Source organism: Cupressus sempervirens, chromosome 6 (genome assembly GCF_028749045.1).
Source record: "Cupressus sempervirens isolate cs-2001-9-10 chromosome 6, ASM2874904v1, whole genome shotgun sequence".
NCBI lineage: Eukaryota > Viridiplantae > Streptophyta > Pinopsida > Cupressales > Cupressaceae > Cupressus > Cupressus sempervirens.
Genome location: NC_143123.1, coordinates 366,950,526 through 366,966,551, shown reverse-complemented (window position 1 = coordinate 366,966,551; position 16,026 = coordinate 366,950,526).

The window sequence follows — 16,026 nt, the reverse complement described above, 5'->3', positions numbered from 1 at the left end:
ATCAACAATTGGTATCAGAGTTGAACCCATGTAGAGGTAAAATATGTCAAAGTTATTAGTCAACTCATTTTAGACTAGTCAAAGGAGAAAGAAATGTATGTTGTTGGATTATTTAGGAAAGGTAGGATGTTGAGAGGGGGGAGGGGTAAATCAATATCCTTAAAATCTTTAACTCCCAAATTAAATATTAAATTCCCTTGTCCCTTTTTAAAAATAAGTAAACATATAATTAACCTCAATACTTGTAAATTAAAATAAATTTGTCTTATCTAATTTGAGTGAATCATGAAACATAAACCATGATATCATCACACATAACAAAAGCATTTGGTCATGCAAAAACCCTTGGTTAGAGGGAAAATATGGTGGGGATGGTACCCACAAATCCATCAACACTTTAGTAAGAGGGTCCCTTATTAGGGCTATAATGTAGTGTCATGTTTGGTGACTTACTCTTGTAGGAGTAATACAAATAGATCTACTAGGATCTACCTTTCTCAAGGATTTTACAACACTATAAAAGTGTGTGCTCGGGTTAAGATATTTTACAAAAGATAGCTAAGTCTACCTTGTAAAAGGATTTAATATACTACAATGGTTAGAGAATAATAGTAAATTGATCTATATAATGCAACTTTCTCTTCCAACACTAGTATATCACCTCAAGTGACTAATATAATGAATGCTTCCTTAAGTTTCTTAAATCTCTACTCGTCCTTCTAAATTAACTCCTTCTCGATATAACACTGACTAGAATAACTATAGTCATCTCAACAACAACATTAAATGGTTCCATGTAGGTCCTTAAGTAGTGTTATTTTTTCACTTATGATCTTTGACCTAAATCAGGTTATGGAATCCTCTAGAATACACTATAGATTGAAATCAATGATCTAGAACAATCCATGTTCCATACTTTAACTTTTTGTCATTTCGTTGGCCTTCTCTACCTTGGAATCATAATCAGTTAATTCACATTTACCAATAAATATTTTTAAATCTTTACCTTGATCTATGCAAATCATGTCTCTTGTTCAGTGTGATTGTTACATAAAAATTTGTGTTATTTCAAAAATTTAGGTATCTTCTATACAACTTGGTGTACACTCTAATTCTTCTTGGTATTTTTATTCTCATCCAGTTTCCTTAAGACTTGGTTATGCTTGTAATGCTCAGTGATGTATGTGCTCAGTTAGTATAGATTTACTTCGTGTAAACTAAGCTTAATTATAACTAACAATATACTTCTCTCTTTCCTTGTACTCAAGAAAAATAGTATAACTTTATAACTCAATGATAGTTTTCATCAAATAGTATTTTCTTCCTTCATTATTAACTATTTGACACCAATGAAAACATGAATGTATCTTAGGAGTAACACACACTACCAGAATGAATGCTCTAGCAAGCACCCTATCTTGATCTAAGTACAAAGATGTAGAAAACCTAGAAACAACATATGAGATGTCAGAGAAAATCAAAATCATCTATGGTGGAGATAAAAATATCATGAAGGATAAATCTGAAAGCTTGAGAGAAGCGTTCAATGACACAAGGACCCAAGAAGGCAAATACATTAAGGCCTATGACAAGTGAGTGAAGGATTTTATGCTACAAATTAACAAAATTGGAGGCATACTATAAGAAGATGAGTGTCTATGTAAGATATTAAGAGCCTTGCAACCCAAATATTCCATAAGGGTGTTAGCCATTCAAGAGTTGAGAATAATAGACAAGATGCAGCTATCTCTTGATGCCTTGGTATGAAATCCCAATACATTTTATCTTAGAAACTTTGACAATAGTCAAAATGCTAAAGTTTGAAATTACATTTAAAGCCTTAGTTGGACTAGCTACAACAAAAAAAAGAAGGGAGGAGGAAAGCACATCCAGACATAGAAGAGAACTAGAGAGCCTATATAGTGAAGAAGTCAAACAAGAAGAGTTGGAGGCACCTTTTGCAAAAAGAATGGTAAGAGGAAAAGGGAAGTTCAAATGTAAGATTCATTTCAAATTCTTTAATTATAAAAAGGAATGATATTGTGCTACTAGATGTCCTAAGTATGTAAAGAATGAGACTAAACAAGGATGGGGAAGATCCAAAGAGAACGAGAAGAAGAGATGATACATTGCTAAAGAAGATGTGGTTGGTGAAGAGTCAACTCGTGATGATGATGAAGACAAGGATAAGATATATTTTATTTCCATTATAGAAGAAAGGGTGGAGAGAGGCCTGATAACTTGCACTGGTATCTACAAGAATTAAATAATAGATAATGGTATAAAGAATGAAATCCTTTTCAAAATTTGGATTGATGAGAGTATGGGCTAAGGCTATGGTTTCTTTGATCTCTTCAAAACTTTCTTTCCATTCCTTGGTCCATGTGAAGACCATGTTTCTTTTTAGCACAGTTGTAAGAGGTTTCACCATGGTAGCTAAATTAGGAATAAATCTTCTCACACAATTTATCCTACCAAGGAAACTTTGCAGCCCTTTCTTGTGACTAGGAAGAGAGAGAGCAAGTATTGCCTTTTTTCTCTCTAGATCAATGGTCATACCATCTTTAGATACAATGTGTCCTAAAATTTTTCCTTGATTAGTAGTAAAGACACACTTTCTTGGATTTAGAGATACTCCATGCTCTCTACATTTTATGAATACTTTCTTGAGATGGCCCAAATGATCTGCTACATCCTTTGAATATACTATGATATAATCAAGGTATACCAACACAAATCTTTCAATCACATTCTTGAAGGCCATCTCCATTGACTTTTGAAATGTGGCACCTACATTTGTTAGCCCAAATGGTATCTTACTGTAAGCATAGGTGCCCCACTTCATTGTGAATGCAATCTTGTATCTGTTAGACTCTTTGACCAACACTTGATTGTAACCTAAGAATCCATCAAGTAATAAAGAACTCTTTGAACCACTAACCTTGGACAATATTTTCTCCATGGAAGGAAGGGGATTATGATCCTTAAGGGAGGCTTTGTTAAGATCCCTAAAGTCTACACATAATATGATTTCTCCACTCTTTTTCCTAACAGGGACAAGGTTAGCTACCCATGATGAGTGCTTGATAGGAAAAATGATATTATCCTCAATCAAATCAGATAGCTCCTTTCTCATTAATGGCTCAATTTTAAGATTCACCGGTCTTTGGTTTTGCCTAACAAGTTTGACATTATCAAATAAATCTATGGTATGTTGAAATAAACTTGGGTCAAAACCCATTAAATCTTCATATTTCCAAGAAAATACATCATTAAATTCTTGACATAGATGAAAAAAAATTTCTTGCTTGGATTTAGAATATACGTTCCCTGTGTTTAGATTCTTTCCATTAGCAACTACAACTAGTATGTGATCATCTTTACTTGCAGCAAGGTTCATGCCTCTATCTCTTTCTTGGTCATTAGGATTGAAGACACTCTCTAAGGTAATGAGACCCTTAGGCAAATTAATGGAGTTCAAATTGATTATTTGATCCCCATACTAGTCATGCAACCTTGACCAATTTCTATCTGAGAACTCTGCCTCATTCTACAAGAAACTCACAATTTGTGCATCAGATTCAAACACTTGCCAATTAATATTATTATCAAGAATCGCAAGCCTAACCACCACTCTAATATGCTTCTTTTTTTCATCTTCAAGGCTCTTTGATACATCATAGGATGCACCCACTAATACAAGTCTATTAGCATATTTATTCTCTTTTCTAAGGATGCTTTGAATATTAAATGCATTGAAACCTTCAAGAAAATCCCATACTCTATATTTATAAGACTTGAGGAAATTATTTTTGGTGACATTCTGATTTCTCACTTGATTAACAATCAACTTACTATCTCCATATACATCTAAGGCTTGAATTAATTTTTTTTGAGCAAGTAGGAGACCTTGAATCAAGGATTCATACTTGGCCACATTATTGGTACAAGTAAATTGGAGCCTAAAGGAGAAGTAGTACCTTTCTAGTGTAGGAGAAATCAATATCACACCAACCCTTGATCCATCAAAGTAAATGCTCCATGTCCCACTTATATCCTCTTTTTTCTTCATAAGATTAGGGACAAGAGTATCCTTTTCTAATATACAATAAGTACCAAAGCCTATCTCTACGGTTTCTGATATAGGATCAAACTAATATGCATTAACCCACTCATCTAGGAGGAAATCATGTATCTCTACTAGGTAAGTGGCAGACTCATTTACTGTGCCATTTTCATCTATCTCTAGGATAGTAAAATTCATGTTGATGAGATTAGGAGTGTAGGGCTCAATATGGTGGAGGGCTAAGGGTTCTTCTTTGATAGAAACTTTAGTTCCATATCTTGTTCTAACAAACATGTATGACCAATCAAAGGATATGTAACCACCTATTTGGGCAATGAAATCTATTGAGAGACAAATGGAAAAGTGTGGCTTGACATCAATAACTAATATATCTTGAATTATAGTACAACTAAGACATGCATGTAGGATCATTTCAACATTCCTCAGGATTCCTACAGTCTTGATAGTACTACCATCTAACTATAATACATCCTTAACAATGGGCTCATATTTCATTTCTAGGACATCAACTACACACTTGGGCATCACTGGACTACTAGCCCCTAAATCAATTAAACAATTATGGACTAGCTTATCCCCTATAATTAGAGAAACATAAATTTGAGGAGGTCTAACCTTTTTACTTGTTTCTAACTCCCTTGATGGTTATACTGGGCTTGTGACACTTTCTTCTCTTGAAGGTTGATCCTTTGGTTTAACGCTCTCCAATTCTTGTTGTAATAACCTCTTTTACATAGGTATAGTAGCAACAACATCCCATATAGAAGTATTCACATTTGTCTTCTTTATTTGGTCTACCACACTGAGTGAGGCATTAGGTTCTTTGGTAGAAGCCTTGGGAGTTGCATGTGTAAGAGGTGGAGATGGAATAGCTTGAGGGTCATTCACATCCCTTCTGCTTCTATTTTTCCTTTGTTGTTGAGGAGCATTTGATTGATCATTTGTTGCTCGTACATAAGGTATTGCATTTGATGTTGAGGCCTAATTAGGAGGAGAAGGAGAAACATCTTCAATAACTCTTGTCTTTCTCCTAATGTTGTGAGCAATGGAATCCTAGTTTATATTACAATGTTCCTCCACCTGGTGATTCATGAAGGAGCAATCACCTTGTCATTGCAAATGTGAGGCATCTTTCAATTGGCTTACATTATATGATTTCCCTATTATAGGCTCTTGAGTGGTCAAAGCTAAATAGGATTTAGCCTTTTGACAAATACAATAGGCATAGGAGTAATTGCAAGAGGGGCAAAATTTTTGATCTTGAGCCATATTGTTTTGAGGGACTAAGGCCCTACTCCGATTTCCATTTGAAGTAGAAGCATGACTATTCTGCCTACTCGGATCAAAAGAAGTATTCATATGATTATGCTTTAGAGACCTACCATTTTTTGGAGTTTGATATCATAGTTGAGGAGCCTTATTACCTTGAGCCTTTTGTCCCTCCAAAGTCACCACTTTTTTTCTCAGTTTATGCATCATGGAGAAGCTATCTTCCAACTTATTCTCTTGACCTTGCAATCTCTTATATATGTTCAACATCATAGATTGCATCATCTCCTTAATTTCATCCATTCTATTTGAAGATGTGGAAGCTTTAGGAACAATGACAAGAGGTTGTGCTATGGAAGTTGTGGGGATAGGGGCTATTGTTGGTTGGTGATTTGGGATATTACGGAAGAAGGGCATAGGAGGCCTTGGAGCTAGCTTACCTCCTTGTATCAATATGTTTTCCACCCTTATTTCTATTTCATAAGAATTAGGTAATGTATTACCTCCCATGGTTTGGATTGTAGTGGCAATATCATTGTTAAAATCTTTGAGTTAATGAAAGAGGGCATTACAAGGGGTAGGCTTCACTATAGTAGTGTACACTAGAAATGTATCACACTCTAAACCCTTCTATCCAAACGATTCAATGAGTTCGGAATGCTTAGATGCCAGCTTAGAGCTCCCTATCCACGGAGTGCAAGAGAGTATATTTCAAGAATAAGAAGGCTCTCAGATGAGCCTTAGAGATACTCTTCTTGCTAGTAAACCATTCAATGGGAGGTTCCAAAGACAAGATGCAAGAATGCAAATGTCCCAAGGAGTTCCTCAAGAATGCAATGCAACTAAAGATTAAACTAGAACGAATATGAAAAGTGCAGCTATTCTAAGCATGGATGAGAGTGTTACAATCCAAATATTAAGCTATGTGAGATAGATTATTGAAAAATAGAAACTAAACTAACATGCAACATGAATCTAAGCTAAAATGCTATGGTATGAGAGAATGTAGACAAGAAATAGAAGTTCTCCACAAAGCTCCAAAGAAACCTGTTAGAAAACCTGCAGCATAACAATATTCAAAATGAGGATGGATTGAGGAGGAAAGCTCTCTCCCTTTTAAAGATGTATGGACGGTAGAGATCAAGATGAAGATGGTGGATGATCAACGGTGGAATTTGAAAAGAGGAGTGATCCATGTGCACACACAAATCAACCAATAGAATATAAGTTGACTTGTCATATAAGACAAAAGTCACAAAGCCTTTTCTTTTAATTGCAAAATAGAAAAAGGACTTTATGTGTGCACTTTAAGTGGGTTAGAAGAATGGGGTCTTTTATTTAATTAAAAGGGGACATGTTCTTTTAATCAAATAATGAACTTAGGATAGCATAGTCAAACTATAGGTTATAATCAAATAAATTGATTATTAGCAATTTGGCTTAGGTAAGTGATTAAATTAATTTAGCCAAAATGTTGAAAAGGGAGCTAATAGTCTAGATGACCATTTTTAGGTGATTACATTTGCCCCTCTTTGACTAATGCATGATCGATCTGGGAACACATTATGTCAAAGAAAATCAAAGCTAAGTAGGCGATGATAGATATAGATGTCTAATTCTGAAGAGTGAAATGCAGAAATAGATAGCAAGTCCTGAATGCATAGCCTGATAGAAGTAGTACTGAACATTAGGAAGATGATGTTAGGATCCAAAAAGAATTCTAACACCTAGCAAAGCGAATAGATTGAGAGCAAGTGATAAGTCAAACAAATGTTGCTAAGAAATAGATAGCTGTAACAATTAGCAATAGAGTATTTCTGCCCCCTCGGGATCGAAATCAAAATGAGGTAAGGGGACATAGAAACAAGCTAGATATGAGAAAATTAAGAATATAGCAATGTCCAAGATGACAGATAGATGATTAGAACCCAAGAATGACTATAAGAAATTGATAAAATGCCCCAGTTTGACAAGAGTTGACCTTGAAGGATATAGCATAAAAATTAGGTCAAAACGACTAGAAAAGTGATTTTAGACATGAAACAGTGAATTGAAGTAGATACGAAGTATGGAAATGATGAAGACATGAAGAAATGAAGATGCCTCAATGATTATTTAGAGATTAGACCTCAAAAGGTCAGCTAACTGCTCAGAAGAAAGTAGAATTTTAAAAGACAATTTTGACCATCAAGATGAACTCGAATTTGGATTTCGATCTCGAAAATGAATCTAGGACGTTGAAATTATTTAAGAGGTCAAAAATTTATATAATGTGATGATAAGATAGAAAAGAGATGAAGTGAAAGATTAAGAAGGTGAAAAGACATGAACAAGAAGAAAATAAAGAAATATATGAAAGGAGTTAGCTGATATGTCCACAAAAAGATGAAGAGAGAGCTCTCCCCATATGCAAGAATGCAAGACTAAGCTATAAAATGAACCTAAAATGCAAGCTAATATGCAAAGTGGTTTACCAGCAAGAAGCGCATAACATTTAGACTCTTAATTTCATCATTGAGCATTTATTAGGGACATCATGAGATCATACAACCATCACTAGTATAACTATGAGGATATGAATATGATCGATATCAGATAGGTATGTGGAAATCCAATCTAAGCATCAGAGACATGTAAGTCAAGATAACTACATGATTAGATTCCCTAAGTTTAATTTAGCAAGATTACACCTGTATCAAGGCATAAGCGCCAGGATAAACCCTGAGTGCAGTCTTGCAAAACAATCAAGGATGATACATTTATAAGTCAACGTGTTGAATAGGACCAGCATAAATGCTTACAACACTATAGACAAACAAAGTATACCCACAAGCAGAAATCAAGAAGACATGCCCCATGCCCCCAGTCTTCTAGTCAATGACATCCTCGAAAGACTATTAGGGAGGGAACATATGGCAAAGAAATCATCATAGACAGCACACAAAGTAGATAAAAATCAGCATAGCTCAGTCGTTTAAGTGTTAAAGTGTGTGTGTGCAAGTCACTTGGCCATTTCTTCAAGACTTGATTTTGATAGTGAGAAATATTGCGACATCGAAGACCGTAGGTAAACTATCTGAAAAGTGTTGAAAAACACTTGATGTCAAGGTGGGGGAAGTGTTGAAAAACACTATTTTGTGAGTTGTCAAAGAAACCTTAATACACAAGAATACCTCAATAGGCTAAGTAGCTATGCCCTCGAGATGAGGACAAGAAACAATTCCAAGCTAGGAAATGTGTAGCGAAGTGGATGATTGAGACTGATAGACATAAGTGCGAGGGTTTCAAGTAGTGCCTGTTTCTAAGTTTTCACCACTTGACAGATTTTTTCAAGACTTTTTTCAATTTTTTTTGTATTTTTCAATTTTTCAAATTTTTTTTTTTTGGTGATACATCAAAGTGCCTATTGCTAGGTTTTCACTAAGAAGATCTTTTTTTAAGGAAATTTTCTAATTTTTAGGATTTTTTCAGCATTGTATATGATTTTTTGGATTTTTTAGAAGGTTTTAGAGATCACTAGTTCTCAAGCAAGATCACATCATATTCGCCCAATGTCTAGCAAGGTATAGGATATGATGGAGCAACGAGCTGGTGGATACGCAAAGATGGATGAAAAATGAGTATGAAGCAAGTGAAAGTGATCTTCAAGGACCGACTCCTCAAGAGTACCCAAGCTAGGAAAAGAGATGAAATAGTCATATGAAGCATGTTTTGGATGAAGCAATGGAAGTGATGAGAAAGATAGCATGTAGGATAAGAAATGAAGCCAACAAGTGAGATAGCATGAAGTGTGTAGTCCAAAAGAGTAGCCATGTCAAGAGACCTATGAGAACCATGTTTCATTTATTATGATCAAGACCAAGGGGTCAACGAGATAGTATAGCAATGGGATAGAGCAATAAGAATAAAGCTCAAGATAGAGGCTATGAGTGAATTGGAGAGCACAATAGAAAATCTCATGGATAAGATAGCCAATATGCAAAGATAGCTCAACATTGTCAAGATCAAAGAGAGAAGAAGGGATAGATGGATGATGGAAGAATTACGCATGATGCTTGTTTGCCAGGTTTTCATCATGGTACTTATCCAAGGTGCCACAAGAAGTAGTTTTCACCATAGGATAAATTTATTTCTCTTTACTTTTGCTACCAAGGTGCCACAAGAAGTGGTTTTCACCAAAGCACATTTTCATTTTTTCATTTTTTTTTGAATTTTTTATTTTTTGAATTTTTAGAAAGAGCTCAAGCTTTTTGAATTTAGATAGTGCTCCTATAGGAAAGATAAGCCATGATAAGCCAAGACCATAGAAAGATATGCTCCAAGATGTTGATAGGGTGATGAAAGAGAAATGGTAGTAGGAAGAATATATTGAGGATAAGAGTTCATGTATAGAAAGTAAGTGTAAGCTTTAGAGGATTTCATGAGGGTAGCAAAAATATTGTACAAGATCAACATTGACACACACCTTGAAGGGTATTGAAATGATGGAGGAATCATGGACGAAGTAGCTTGAGGCTTAGATGTATGAGGTGGTAGAAGAGATTTGGAAAAAAGTGGAGTGGAAGGCTTTGGAATATTTTTAGAAAGATTTTTGGAAGAAGATGGAATGGAAGCCTTTGGAAGCTTGAATGTCAAATTTGATGTATTTTCAATATTCAAGTCTTTTAAAAGAGACTTGGGAATCCATATAGCTTTAGATTTTGCTTTGGATACTTCAAAACGCATTTCTTCAATAATGGGTTTAGGAACCCATATTTTCTTTGATTTAGCTTTTTTAATAGTGCACCTTTGCAGTCTCTTTTGTGCATTTTCCTTCTTAGCATTCACATGTCGATTAGATGGGACATAGTGATCTTCATTTTTCAATGGATTCTTATGTTTGTTCTCACTTCCAAAGGAATTGGGAATTGTGGATGAATAAGGCTGATATGACTGGTTTAGATGGATAGATGGGTGAAAAGTCATCAAGGATGAGTGTCTTTGTTGATCTTGAGATATGATGGGAGAGCTAGGAGTGAATGTAGGAGATGGAGGAACATAAGGCCATCAATAGACTCATAAGTACCTTTGATAGGAACAACATTTTTAATAGAAGCACTTGAAGCTTGAGCACAATTTTGAAGTGGATGTGGAGAAGTAGAACATGAGGCGATGCTTTGATCTTGACAAGTAGCTTTGGATAGCATATGAAGAGAACTTTACTCATAATTTTCAGTAAGCTCAAGGGAGATAATTGAAGTGGTATCTTCATCATACTTAGGAGGTGGACAAGATACATGATATGGAGGGGAAAAATCTTGAAAGAGATGAAAGGGTGCTTGATCTTGATCTTTCTTGACATTTATAGCTTTTTCTTTTTGAGAGTCCTCTTGACATGGAGCTATTTCCAAAGACAAGGGAGAATGAAGAGTGAATGGAGTAGTGTTTGGATTAGGCATAGTACTGCATGAAGGTTGAGGATGTTTAGGATTAGTAGCATGGAAAAGTTTTGCAACCAAGTGAAGGTTAGCTTGAGTTTCTTTTAGAGGTAGCCCTTGAGAATACACGTAGTCAATGTGGAAAGCATTAGGTTCTTTATTTGATAGAGGCATGTTCAAATGATTTGAAGTGTTGGGAGATGCATGAGTGTTGGAAGAAGTGGAAGATGTAATGGAGCCACTACTCGACATAGGTTCATTAATGTAATCTTGCTCAAGAGAAGTATCCTCAACACATGAGTCACTAGAGATTCCAATAATTGCATTATCAATAAGATCTTGGATTTTATGTTTTAGCTCAATGCAATTTGAAGTACTATGCTCATTATGTTGATGATAAGCACAATAGATATCCAAGAATGGGTTTCCATATGAGCTAGACTTAGGTAACATGATGATCTTATTGCCAAGAAGTTTTTGCAAAGTGTCATCATAAGAATCTTCCAAGGGAGAAAAAGTTCTATCAAAATTATGTCTAGAGTCCTTTTGTTGTTTTTCATGTGAATGGTATGCATCCATGTCTTCATCATTATCTTGGTCAAAGATAGGTCCATCATGAAATTTTAGCATAGGCTCAAAGGAGGTATCACTTGCTTGTTTTCTAAAGAGGTCTTTAGATCTAGAAGAAGAAGACATTTGATGTCTTAAAGTAGAGCATGTAGACCTAAAAGAAGAGGATGACCTCAAAGAAGGTGACTCACATGCATGTAAAGACCTTAAGGAAGATTCATGTAATGATGCAATCTTCTCCTCTAACCTTTTCTCAAGTTTAGACTTCATTTTTGTCATGCGCTTAGAGAGATAAAGGTAAGAAAGATCATTTGTCTCTTCTAGTTCTTTGTATTGTGCATATAGATCTTGAAACTCTTTAGTGACATGGAGGATATCACGATCATCTACATTTGGTTGAAGTTTGGTAGCACAAGGTTTAGATCCCATAGTTTTAGATGCAAAGCCAAGCATAAAAGAGCCTAGAAGATAACTTGATGTTGAAACTATAGGAGGTAGAGTGTTCACTTGCCAAGATAGTAGAGAGAGATTAAAGTGACTTGTGAAACAATATGTCCAAGAAACTTACGACATGAATGACTCAAGTCAATAGCTAGGCAAGATGCCCAAATAGCCAAATAGATAGAGCAAGCAAAGTGACAAGTGAACAACTCTCCAACCTAAGAGTGTAGTCAAGAAATCAAGGAAAACATTTCAGCAAAAGGATAACTAGCAAGAAAACATAGACCATGAAGACAAAAAGACCAAGAGCACTAAGACCAAAAATTCACTTTAAGCATGTTCAAGAACTAGAGACATATAAAAGAAAAGTCAAATGATGAAACCCCCCTTAGTAAGTAACACAAGAAAATATTTGCACTTGACATTTTGACTTGGTTGACAAAGTTTGACAATAATTGATAGCATAGCAAATTTGATGTTCAAAAGAAATTTCTTTCCAAGCAAGATAGTGACACATGGAGTATTCTTCAAACAATCAAGCAAGGGACAAAGCAACCTTGCATGATACAAGCATATGTGAGGTCTTAAAAGAAAGCCGTATAACTATCATCGTGTGTATGTTCAAAAGATTTCCACAGGTCTAGCACATTTGAGAACACATCAAGCAATATCTACCTAAAGGACATGGTTCATTGCTCAACAATTTGGCCCACGCTTGATGCTCCTTCGCCTCACACCAAGTGGTTGCCCAGAAGAGATATTGGCTTTGTCATGGAAATGCCATAAGCATAACCAAGGGAACACATATTGTGAGTGTAAATCTTGGGGTGATCCGGGTAGTCCACTAGGATCAATCCTTGCACCAAGAAGTTGAGTGGCTAAAAAAGGTAGTTACTAACTTAGAGTGTTTAGATAGGACATCCATTCATAGTGTTTCTCTTGCTCCCAATTATGGGACACCTCACCTTGCAATGAGTAACCGATCTCACGATCACAAGAGTACCTTAAGCATTCTTTCCTAGTGATCTCCCTATGGTCGAAATCCCATAAGCGATCACACTAGGCAAAGATAAACACTACGTCTACCAAAGTTTTGTGTCCTTGGTAGCCTTGAGTTTATAGTGGGTTGGAAGAGCCAGGTAATCGGCTTGTCCCCACTTGGGTCGTTCCTCTCAGGTTGTCTGAGAGCAGGCCCTCTAAAGGATTCTAACTACACAAAGTGGATCAAATTTTGGAAGTCAAGATTTTTGGTTCACCACAAGGGTGAAGAGCATACTCTCCTATTCCAATCGTTTTCTCCCAAACACACCAGGAAGATTCAGTTGCCTCTTACTCTTGAAACCAAATGGTAAGTCAAGATTTCTGATTCACCACAAGGGTGAAGAGCATACTCTCCTATTACCAAAAGATCCCAATTGTAAGTTTTAATGTGCGTAAAAATAAACAACTAGTATATGTGGCACATGTAAAAGTTAAAAATAAGAAAAATTGGGTTTTTATGCATTGGGCAACCCTGCAAACAATCATTAGTAGCCCTTGTGCATTTGAAGCTTTGACATGCGTTCTTTTTATGCAATGTTTCAATTTTTTTTCACAAGGATGGAAACCTGCAATCACAACTTTTTAGCACCACAAGTTAGTGTGAAATAACATAAAATACTACAATAAAAAGTGGTTAGTTGCCTCAAATATCTAATTTATCTTCCAATCAAGTGTATGCAAATAAAGTGCAAGTTAATCACAAATGCTCTCATTTTTACTCTTTGATTTTGACCTAGTCAACAAGATTGGACTTTTTTGCTATGATTTTGTATCTAAAAATAAAAATGAAAAGAAGAGACCCCTATTAAAAATCAGAGAGATTTTCAAAAATGCAAAAATTTTTAAAAAATCTCTTCATTTGCGCTCTAGAGATCGATTTTGTCAAAACAGGCCAAATTTCTCAAATTGAGTTTTTGATCCTTCATACGACCTCAAAATTCAAAACACAAAGAAAGAACCCCCATTAGAATTGAAAACTCTTTCTGGAAATGTAAGTTTTTTTGAAAAAAATGCTGATATGCGACCAGAAATGACTTTTTATGAAAAACAATGAAAATATCATAACTTTCGCAAATCACATTAAAATGCTCTGAAAATTGGACTAAAACATTTTGGATACATATCCAACTTGCAAAAAAAATTTTAAAACCAAAATCCAAGCGGTTTAAAATATATGATCAAATCTTTAAACCAACTAAGTTTTTGGCCTTCAAACCAATCTATTTATGGGTTGGCCTTAACACCAAAGTGACAATTCTACAAAAGCATTTGATTAGATCCAATATGCTGCTGTAAAAAACTAGAGATAAAAAATAAAAGCAAATGGAGGTAGAAACTTGATTCAAGCCCCACGGTGGGCGCCAAAAATGTACACTCAAAAGTGTGTCACACTCTAAACCCTTCTATCCAAACGATTCCATGAGTTGGAATGCTTGGATGCCGGCTTAGAGATCCCTATCCACGGAGTGCAAGGAGTTAGTCTTCGAGATCGAAATCCAAATTTGAGTTCATCTTGATGGTCAAAATTGTCTTTTAAAATTCTACTTTCTTCTAAGCAGTTAGATAACCTTTTGAGGTCTAATCTCTGAATCATCACTGGGGCATCTTCATTTCTTCATGTCTTCATCATTTCCATACTTCATATCTACTTAAATTCACTATTTCATGTCTAAAATCACCTTTCTACTCATTTCAACCTTATTTTTATGCTATATCCTTCAAGGTCAACTCTAGTCAAACTGGGGCATTTTATCAATTTTTTTATATAGTCATTCTTGGGTTCTAATCATCTATCTATCATCTTGGACATTGCTATATTCTAATTTTCTCATTTGACCATTTTTAGGTGATTACAAGTAGGTATTCTATCTTGTGTCTCTTGAAATCTATAGTTAAAATTAGTCATGCATTCACAGGGGGCTCTTTTAATAGTTGTTAACTACTCTAAAAGTGAAAGATAGCCACTTTTATCCTAAAAATGTTTGCCTAGGGCTACTCCTAACCCATCCCAATTTGTTATAGAGTTATGAGGCAACCCTCAATACCATTGTAATGCTTTTCCTTTCAATGATGAGGCTAGAAGCCTAGCTACTACATCATCCTCAGATATTCCATGAATATTACAAATATTTGCAACTTCTTGAATATGTTCTAAGGGGAAAATAGAAGTTTCACTAGTAAACTCAAATATACTCTTAAGAGTTGATACTAGTATATCATGTCTTTGGGCTAGTAGGGGAGAACTTCCACCATTGGTGGAAAAAGCATGAGCTCTAGCCATATAGGAAAGTGGTCTATTAATATGAGAAGATGTTATTCTAGGTTGAGATCTAACAATAGGAGGAGTGGAGATGGATCTTATAGGTGTATGTGTTACTATTACACTCCTAACTGGTGATAAAGATACTCTAGTCTTTCTTCTTCTAGGATTGAAAAATGAAAGCTCTTGGTACTAAAACTTACCTCTAGAAGACATCCTTGTTTCAGCTTTGGGCATGAATCAAAACAATTATGGTCTAAAACCAGATGTGAATGAAGTAGATTCACCAAGTACTTTGTGGAAATGAACCTCTTGAAGGCCTAAAAATACTGAGAATGGCACTATCTTCTTAGAGTCAACTTGAAATTCTTCTCTTTTGACACTAGTAGACTTGAAATCTTCTAATTATTAGTCCCACTGGGTGTGCCAAAAATTGTTGTCACAAAAGCTTGCACCCTTGTCCAAAGTTTTTACTAAGGACAACCTTGTGAAATATGGAAAATACCTCCAAGCTATGGGACTTGAACTATGAGGTTGAGTCTCCATAGAAGGTTGGATTCTTTTACTATCATGATGCACCTAACTACTCTTGGAGAGAAAAAGGGGAGAAGACATGCATAAGACACTAAACTAATCTATCCTAAGGAGCTGATGCACCAAAATAGAGTGTTCAAACCAATCTCTACCCATACACACACACTTGAACTATTATGACATCAAATATATGTAGACTTGGACTTGTTTAAATCCAACAATCACATGTAGATCAAAAAACCAAACTAAACAACACATGGAAGAAGAGAGTTCACTTATATATCATTCATAGGTCAAAAGAGATACAATCATGCAAGTTGTAGATAGCCACAAAATATTGAAGAGAGGCAAATAAATCTTGCCTAATCATCAATGGCTAAAAGACACTGTAGTAGATATTCTATCTT